We start from the raw sequence: 10,665 nt of genomic DNA on the forward strand, positions 1-10,665 counted from the left end.
ATGTCATTTCAGATTTTTTTTAGACAGACAGCAATAAAAAATACAAAATGTTTAGTGAAAATAATGAAGAACAAGCTTGATTTGGCAAAAAATCCATAGTGTAATTTTAAAGCTACACTGTGTAATATTTTAAGTTGATTTTTAGCAAAAAACACGTTATTTCAAAATGATACGTTCTCATTAATGCGTTATTAATTGTTGATTAACTTCAACCAACTAATTAAAGGAGTCATAATGTAGAAATTTCCCTTTTCCACGAGAATCAATGTATGTTATGATTGCATAATGATTATACACTGGCCGGGAAGCCGATATTTAAAAGTGAAGCGTTTGTTTACCTCAGGGTTTGTAAAATAGGCCACGTGCACGCGCACGAAAAAACGAGATTTTGATTTCTTCCCCCTCTTGACGTCAAGACGGGGGAGGATATACCAAATATGGACACCGCAAACCTATGCCGCGGGAAGCCCGCCCCTCTCCCCCTCAGATTCAGTTTAGTCGACTCGAGAAAGATGGAGAAACCGAGTGTAGCTTACACTTGAGATGCTCTGTGGGTGACTGCCACAAACAACATGCAAATGTGTTTTATCTACCAAAAACGGACGAAACTATCAGGGAACAGTGGAGGAAATTCATTTTTAATGACGCTGTCCCAACAACTCTTTCAAGTGGCGTATCGTTAGGTGTGTGTGCTAAACATTTTACACCGGAATCATTTACAAATTTGGGGCAATATCAGGCGAACTTGGCCTCGAAGCTCCGTTTGGGAAAAGGTGCCATCCCAACCATCAGGGACTTGCCAGAAATTGAAAAGGTAAGACTGTGTTTTTATTGCTCTACTGTGGTTAACAAATAGCAGATAACTGCTAATGCGGCTATTGTATGTAACGTTACCTTCGAGGTAAACACGGGGAATGGACTCTACGAATGCTAGCCACATCTTTCCACTTTGTTTTACACTAGCAGCTACAGTAGTGACGGTACAGGAGTCCATACTCAGTGGCTAAAACTGTTTAAATGCAAGTATAACATCACGTTGCATGTCTAAAGAAGAAACATATTGAATGTCTAAATAACCACAACGTGAAACAAGGCAAAAACACCACATGATAGTAAAAATCTCAAAACCACTGTAAGCTGATAAAAAAAAAAAACTACATCTCCGTTAATGTAATCTACATTAAATAAAAGGTAAATTTATGTGGGAGAAAATAGCAACACACGTTTTTGCTCGAACTGATGTTAATGTATGTCTCAGTCAAAATGATTGTCTTTACCATTCAGAGACATCTTGATGTAGACGTGCATCCAACAACTCTACATCTTCCCTTTCCAGCTCTGGTTCAGAGTCCGGCTCAAACATGTACGGTTGAATCCCATATGTCGCGGCCGGGTCGGGTTCTGACAACTTGTGCCATGTCAGTTCGTAATGATGCTGAAGTTACCTGCGGTGTCAACCCCCCTCCTTCCTGCAACCAATCAACGCGCCCCTCATTTGCATTATTATAATGACCGTCCACGACAGCCAAAACATCGCATCAGATCTCGCGAGACAATAATGCCTTTAGAAATAAGGGTCTGAGGGGCTCTGTGGTGATTTTTTTTCCACTTTTCTTTTTTAGAAGTGCCTGAAAGACTATAGTAGAGCATTGGGTACCAAAGTTAAAACAACATTATGACTCCTTTAAGTATTCTCATAAGTGTATAATCTGCCATTTAGAATACATACGAGCGAGTCGCTCGAATGGTGGAAGCCATGTTGCGCATCCATCTTGAAAATACATACAAGCTTCGCCTTTCGCATTTTTACACGCAGTGGCACCGTGACGAAGTGAGATTTCCTTTGTGCTCACTAGTGATGCGCGGGTTGATCCAAAATGAGCGGGTGCCTGCGGTCACCCGCGGTTATGAGTCATCCAAAAATATTTTTAATGATATTCGGGTCGCGGTCGGTCGGGTCGTTTGAAATAAAGATGCCAATTAAACCTTTGTAATTTATATAGTACTAGACACAATTTTCTATGAAATACATAGGCCTACACTTTATTGGCTGAATAACTGGCGCGAAGATGATGCACAAGCTCAGTCTGCAGGTAGAGATGGAGGCGGCAATAGAAAAGGTGAAGACTTGGGAGTGGAAGCTCTGCAAATACACAAATAGAAAGAGCAAAGTGTGGGAGACATTTGCCGAAATAATGAAAGATGATGACCAAAGTGCTGGCTTTGTCATGTGTACTTCTTGCGATGCTATTTACACATTTGATAGCCACAAAACTGGCACGACCAACCAGGCACGGCACCAGGATTCCAGTTTTGGATGGGCCAGACCAATTGTGTGTGGGCCTTAAATTAAAAACGTTAAACAAACAAAAAACATTATCCAATCACTGCTTAACCTAATAAAAAAATATTGACTAATATAGCCTATTGTTATATTATCTGTGCGTATACATAATATAGATTTTAATAGCTTGATGCTCTTTAAATATTTTGTTGCATTGTTAAAAGTTTCGGTGCATAGACCTATCCGCAATCGCTCTCCGTGGTTCTGACCAAAGAAGAGCTAGGCAAGGCAAGGCAAGTTTATTTATATAGCACATTTCATACAAAATGGCAATTCAAAGTGCTTCACATAGAAGAAATTAAAATAATAAAATAAATAAGAATAATTAAAACAGTTTAGAAAAATTAAATAAAATACAGTACAGTACAAACAGTCGGACGAGCATTGGCACAGTGCTCATTCAGTAAATGCATAGCTAAACAGATGTGTTTTGAGTCTGGATTTGAATGTGATTACTGTAGGAGCACATCTGATCTCCTTTGGAAGCTGGTTCCAGCTGCGGCTGGCATAATAGCTAAAAGCAGATTCGCCATGCTTAGAGTGAACCCTTGGTATTTCTAGCTGATATGATCCTAATGATCTGAGTGATCTGTTGGGTTTATATTCAGTGAGCATATCTGCAATGTATTGAGGTCCTAGGCCATTGAATGATTTATAGACCAGTAATAATACTTTAAAATCAATCCTAAATTTAACTGGGAGCCAGTGTAAAGACCTGAGGACTGGTGTGATATGCTCATATTTTCTGGTTCTGCTCAGAATCCTGGCGGCAGCGTTCTGTATGAGCTGCAACTGTCTTATGGTCTTTTTGGGAAGGCCAGTGAGGAGTCCATTACAGTAATCCACCCTGCTAGTGATGAAAGCATGCACAAGTTTCTCTAAGTCTTGTCTGGAAACAAAGCATCTTATTCTTGCAATATTTTTCAGATGATAGTATGCTGATTTAGTTATTGCTTTGACATGACTACTGAAATTAAGGTCTGACTCTAGTGTCACACCAAGATTCCTGACTTGATTTTTAGTTGTTTGACCCCTAGAGTGAAGGTATGCGTTCACCTTGAGAACTTCATCTTTGTTTCCAAACGCAATGACTTCAGTTTTGTCTTTGTTTAATTGAAGAAAGTTTTGACACATCCAACTGTTTACTTCATCAATGCATTGGCACAGGGAGTCAATGGGGCTGTAGTCGTTAGGCGATAGGGCTAAGTAAATCTGTGTGTCGTCTGCATAGCTGTGGTAAGAGATTTGGTTCTTTCTCATTATTTGGCTCATTGGGAGCATATACAGGTTGAACAGGAGTGGTGCAAGAATTGAGCCTTGAGGGACTCCGCATGTCATGGATGTCCACTCAGACTTATGGTCTCCTATACTCACATAATAACCTCTCCCATCTAAGTATGACCTGAACCATTTTAGGACTATCCCAGAAAGCCCCACCCAGTTTTCCAGCCTGTCAAGAAGTATGTTATCGACAGTGTCAAATGCAGCACTGAGGTCGAGTAGCACCAGCACTGATAATTTGCCTGAATCAGTATTTAAGCGAATATCGTTTATTATCTTTATGAGCGCTGTCTCTGTGCTGTGGTGCGGTCGGAAACCAGATTGAAAATGGTCAAAGGATCCATTCAAGCTCAAGAATTTGTTCAGCTGATTGAAGACAACTTTTTCAATGATCTTGCCTATGAAAGGAAGATTTGAGATCGGTCTATAGTTGCTTAATATGGTCTTATCCAGATTGCTCTTTTTCAGGAGGGGCTTGACAACTGCAGTTTTCAGGGAGTTTGGAAAGCTCCCAGAGAGAAGTGAAGCATTTACCACTTCTAGAAGATCTGCTTCTAAACTGTTTAACACACTTTTGAAAAAAGATGTGGGAAGTGTGTCAAGAGCGCAGGTTGATGTTTTAAGGTGCTGTATGGTTTCTTCCAAAATGTTGCCATGATTAATTTCTTTGAAATCAGACATAGTAACTACTTTCTCAGGTGGTCTGATCTGTCTGACCCCAGTGCAACTCAAGGATGTGCTGATCACCTTTCTGATATTTCTGATATTATTAATTTTCTCAGAGAAGAAAGAAGCAAACTCACTGCACTTGTTGTCTGAGAGAATTTCACTGGGAATCTGGCTTGGGGGGTTTGTCAGTCTCTCTACAGTAGCAAAAAGAGTGCGTGTGTTGTTTAAATTGCTGTTTATAATATTTGAGAAGAAAGTCTGTCTAGCTTTGCCTAGTTCCATATTGAAAGCATGAAGGCTGTCTTTGTAGATGTTATAATGGACTACAAGTTTTGTCTTCCGCCACATGCGCTCTGCTTTTCTGCATTGTCTTTTCATATTTTGCACTGCTGTTGAGTTTCTCCAAGGTGCTTTTTGTCTGCCACTCTTCTTCCTGACTTTCACAGGAGCAATATCATCAATTACACCTTTAACTTTTGAGTTAAAAGAATCAAGGAGAAAATCAACAGAGTCTGCAGATATGCTTGGTGTTAAGGATATAGCCTTCATAAATAGGACACTAGTGTTCTCATTTAAGCATCTCTTCTTGACAGACACAGATCTCGCTTCAGTGGCAGGAGAGATCAATATTTCAAAGAAAATACAGAAATGATCAGACAGTGCTACATCCTTAATAACAATCAATGAAATGTTTAGACCCTTACTGATAAGTAAATCTAGAGTGTGTCCACGATTGTGTGTGGGTCCATGTACATGCTGAGTCAGATCAAAAGTTTTTAAAACAGTTTTGATTTCTTTTGCCATATTGTTTTCTGCATTATCTATGTGAATGTTAAAATCTCCAGCAATGGCAAAACAGTCAAACTCTGAGGTAATTGTTGATAACAGTTCTGTAAAGTCCTCAGCAAAGGCTGGAGAGTATTTTGGAGGCCTGTAAATAATGATGCGTAAAATGCGTGGAGCACCTTTTAACACAATACCCAGATATTCGAAAGAAGGGTAATTCCCAAATGATATTTGCTTACATTGATAGATATCTTTAAAAAGAGCAGCTAGACCCCCACCTCTCTTAACAGCTCTGCAGACACTCATAAAAGTAAAGTTAGGAGGGGCTGCTTCATTGAGGATTGTTGCACTGTAGCTGTCTTCTAGCCAGGTTTCATTTAGAAGCATAAAATCTAGGTTGTTTGTGGTTATTAAGTCGTTAGCTAGAAGTGATTTATTTTTAAGTGAACGAATGTTTAAAAGTGCTAACTTAACAGTCGTACTTTTTGTCCCCACATCAATCTTACTTTCACATGTAATAGGCACCAGATTAGATGGGTTTGCTGTACGGCTATTGAAGGCCTTAGACTTTCTATCTTGTAATAGAACAGCAATAGAGAAAGATACAGGCACACTGGGTTCCCGCTTGTTCTGTAAACATTTGAGAAAGTTACTGTTATCAGAGCGGGGACCCGACACATATCACTGAGAGCTGGTATCAGTTGTTTTTGGTTCACCTCGAGCAGATGGAGGAGGGTGTGGGCCCTGGCGTTGTGGCAGAGGCCGAAGAGCTCTCACAGGAGGAGGGGGAGGGCGAGCTGGGCCCGCAGGCTTTGGTGGCAGCGGTGCCTGTCGTTTTTAGGTTGTTATCTGGGGGCTTGCAGCAAAAGAGTGGGATAGTTTGGTTCCAGCATACACCAGTTCTTCCATTTTCTGTGAGAAGCACAGAAGTGGCGATGCTGGGGAGAGGGAAAAGGTGTCTGGTGAAAGGGGCTGTTCCTCTGGTGTTAAAGGAGGCTGTGATATGCTGTCCTGGCCTCCCTGGCTGTTTTCCAGGAAGTCGTCCTTGGGTGCTGAATCTTGGAGCAGTTCTAATATGTCTGTCTGTGGTGAGCTCTGTGGGCAGGGCTCAGCTGAGATTGAGTCCGTGAGCAGATGTTGTTGTGGCGGAGTGGTGTTATCATTGTCCTTGTGTGATATGTCAACCGCATGTCCATTTTGCTGCTGAAGTGAAGTCCTGTGGTCATTCATACTGTGTCCAGGTGTGTGTGTGCCATTCAGATTGAGTGGATTGGCACACATTGCAGAAGGATGATTGAGGGAGAAGTAGAAATTGTCCTTTAACACTCTTGAACCAAGTTTGTTTGGGTGATGGCCATCCCGATGAAAAAGTTGTCTCTGACTCCAGAAAAGATTGAAATTGTCAATGAAGTTTACTCCTTTTATATTGCAGGTTTTTTGCAGCCACGTATTTAGCCCAAGCAACCGTGAAAACCTGTTTGTTCCTCTTACTGGGAGTGGTCCACTGATGAATGTTTGAACTTTCAGTCTTTTAAGTGTTTCAAAAAGTTCATTGAAATCCTTCTTAACCCTCTGGGGACCAAAAACGCGCCCGCACGTTTTGCTCGTTTTTTTTTTTTAGCAATGAAAATAAACACTAAATGCTCTGTTAATTTTGATCTTTCATTTTCGTGTAATACATCAATCGATCCTGTTCAGTTTCTATTTTTTTTCTGTATACTCACAATAAAAATAAAGTGTTTTGCTTTTTGACAAATAAAGAAAAATTAAGATGATGCGATTTCTGCCTTCTCTCTGTCAGTAAACTCCCGTTTGAAACGCGTTCGAAAATGATCAATAACTCCGCGAAAATTCAGTCAAACAGGCAATTTTAAATGAAGTAATTTTTATAAAAAACAAATATTCTCAGCTTCTGTAATCTGTATAAAAAGAGAGCGACTCCAGTCGAGCTCATTACGAGCCATTCAAAAGTAATTTGACCACTCCCCGGAGAGCGCGTGCTATTCAAACGCAAATTCTGAGAACCATTTCAGTCTGTGAAACGCCCACATCAACTGTAAACAAAGCGCGTCGCGAGTGAGACATTATAGCCTTTATGGAGAAAAGTTTCCACAGTGCTGATGAGGAGAAATATCTCCTGATATGAGCAGCAGACCGCGCTGAGGAGTGAGGTAGGCTGTTTTCTTTTCTCAAGTGTGGAATAACGTTATGGAATAACGTTAGTGTAGGCCTATAAACCGCAAAAAGATGAATCGCATTTCTATAATATGACTCGCGTTTCTGTGAGATGAATGAAGGATACATATTTGTAAAGAGTGTTTAGCCTGAATATGAATCGCGCGTCTGTGTGTGAAAGAATAAACTGCTTTGCCATAGCCTACTGAGATGAGTAAAAATCGACTGAAATATGTTGAAATAAAATGTATTTGTATAAGCAACGTAAGTTAACATTTATATGCCCTGATATTTCAATAAAACAACGTTAGTCAGGCGTTAGTCACACTATTTTTGTCAAAAATAAAGTCATAGACTAAGATGTTAGATGTTCCAATGTTGGCTATATTCAAACTAATGAATACATATGATAAAATGTAGGCCTATAATCTTTTTTTTCTTTCTTTTTTTTTTTTTTTACAAAGAAAGAGTACACTTGAAATATTGTTGAAATTGTAATTATTGTTGTAATTGTAACATTTTTAATAAAATAGCTAAACATATTTACAAGATAGATGTAAGCGAAATCTTAAATGGTCAATATAAGAATTCTTCTAAATACATTGTCCTTGCATTGTGGCTCAGTCAGTGTCACACCTGAATGAATGACTATTCAGAGTCATTATGCAGAGTGGGTGGGACATCCCAGGTGTAAACTACTCCTTCACGCCCCCCTCGCATATTGGCTTTCCAAGCAAAACCTGTTTTACACCATTTAAATCAATGTATTTTTTTTTGTGAACGATAAAGCAAGACTATTTTCACATAATTTTGAAGCCAGTACTCAAAGGTACAACATCAATTAGACAAAAGTCTTGTGGACACATATTTAATATGTGTTTTGTGGTCTTAATTCAGCCACTTTCATTTTTATTTTTTCCAATAACCACGCATAAACATTATTCTCTTAAAAATACAAACATCTACATACACGTTGCCCGCATATTTTGGTAGCCCTGTTTGTGCTATATAGAGTGATTTTACACCTTTGCCATTAACATGTTTATAAATAACTGAAAAAAGCACAAATTTCAAGGCATGTCAGAACATCTCAAGGGCTCCAAAAACACCTTGGTCCCCAGAGGGTTAACCCAAGGGTTTATTACCAAGCTGTTTTTGGGGCCCTTGAGATGTTCTGACATGCTCTGACATTTGTGCTTTTTTCAGTTATTTATAAACATGTTAATGGCAAAGGTGTAAATTCACTCTATATAGCACAAACAGGCCTACCATAATATGCGAGCAACATGTATGTAGATGTTTGTATTTTTAAGAGAATAATGTTTATGCGTGGTTATTTAAAAAAATAAAAATGAAAGTTGCTGAAATAAGACCACAAAACTCATACAAAATATGTGCCCACAAGACTTTTGACTAATGGATGTTTTCTCTTCGAGTTCTAGCTTCAAAATTATGTGAAAATAGTCTTGCTTTATCGTTCAAAAAAAAAATACATTGATTTAAATGGTGTAAAACAGGTTTTGCTTGGAAAGCCAATATGCAAGGGGGAGGAGTAGTTTACACCTTAGATTACCCAGTCCCACCCACTCTGCATAATGACTCTGCATAATTAGCCATTCATTCAGGTGTGACACTGACTGAGCCACAATGCAAGGACAAAATAGCCTATATATTTAGAAGAAGACTTATATTGACCATTTAAGATTTTGCTTACATCTATCTTGTAAATATGTGTTGCTATTTTATTAAAAAGGTTACAATTACAACAATAATTACAATTTCAGCAATATTTCTGCAAAAAAGTACTCTTTCTTTGTAAAAAAAAAAAAAAAAAAAAAGATTATAGGCCTACATTTTATCATATGTATTCATTAGTTTGAATATAGCCAACATTGGAACATCTTAGTCTATGACTTTATTTTTGACAAAATAGTATTTTATATGAGCAGAAAAGCTTATTTGATGTGACAGTATATTCTGCAGTAAAAACTGTACCCAAATCTAGTCAACAAAATATTGTCTTTCATACTTCGCCTGACTGTAACGTTGTTTTTATGAAATATTAGGGCATAGCCTATAAATGTTAATTTGCAGTTTAATACGTTGCTTATACAAATACATTTTATTTCAACATATTTCAGTCGATTTTTACTCATCTCAGTAGGCTCTAGCAAAGCAGTTTATTCTTTCACACACAGACGCGCGATTCATATTTAGGCTAAACAGTCTTTACAAATATGTACCCTTCATTCATCTCACAGAAACGCGATTCATATTTAGGCTAAACAGTCTTTACAAATATGTACCCTTCATTCATCTCACAGAAACGCGATTCATATTTAGGGTAAACAGTCTTTACAAATATGTACCCTTCATTCATCTCACAGAAACGCGATTCATATTATAGAAACGCGATTCATCTTTTTGTTTACATAGGCCTACACTAACGTTATTCCATAACGTTATTCCACATTAACACTTGAGAAAGGATAACTTAGCCTACCTCACTCCTCAGCGGGATCTGCTCCTCATATCAGCACGGAAAATTTTCTCCATAAGGTAGGCTATATTATGCCTCTTTGTTTACAGTTGATGTGGGCGTTTCACAGACTGAAATGGTTCTCAGAATTTGCGTTTGAATAGCACGCGCTCTCCGGGGCGTGGTCAAATTACTGTGAATCATCTCGTAATGAGCTCGACTGGAGTCGCTCTCTTTTTATACAGATTACAGAAGCTGATAATATTTGTTTTTTATATAAATTACTTCATTTAAAAGCTGCGATCTCAAGCTTTATGCCCGTGGGTCTGTTTCCCTGTTTGACTGAATTTTCGCGGAGTTATAGATCATTTTCGAACGCGTTTCAAATGGGAGTTTACTGACAGAGAGAAGGCAGAAATAGCATCATGTTAGTTTTTCTTTATTTGTCAAAAAGCAAAACACTTTATTTTTATTGTGAGTATACAGAAAAAAAATAGAAACTGAACAGGATCGATTGATGTATTACACGAAAATGAAAGATCAAAATTAACAGAGCATTTTGTGTTTATTTTTCATTGCTAAAAAAAAAAACGAGCAAAACGCGCGGGCGCGTTTTTGGTCCCCAGAGGGTTAAGGAGTTCTGACTGCTCTTTATGAATATCATTCTTCCCCACATGAATGATGAGTCGATTTGCAGTCTTATGTTTCATCAGAATGTTCTGAAGTTCCCTGTTTATATCAGAAGTTGTTGCTTGTGGAAGGCAGCACGTAGTTGTATCCCTGCTGCTAATGTTTCTGATTATGGAGTCCCCCACTATCAGAGTCCTGGGCCCGGCTGCGCTCTGAGCTGAGTGCCGCTGTCTGCTCGACCTTGAGCGCCAGTTAGCATCAGTGTTAGCTACTGGCCCATTCAGTCTGTGTTTGATCATAT

The sequence above is a fragment of the Rutilus rutilus genome (genome assembly GCF_951802725.1).
Source record: "Rutilus rutilus genome assembly, chromosome: 22".
NCBI lineage: Eukaryota > Metazoa > Chordata > Actinopteri > Cypriniformes > Leuciscidae > Rutilus > Rutilus rutilus.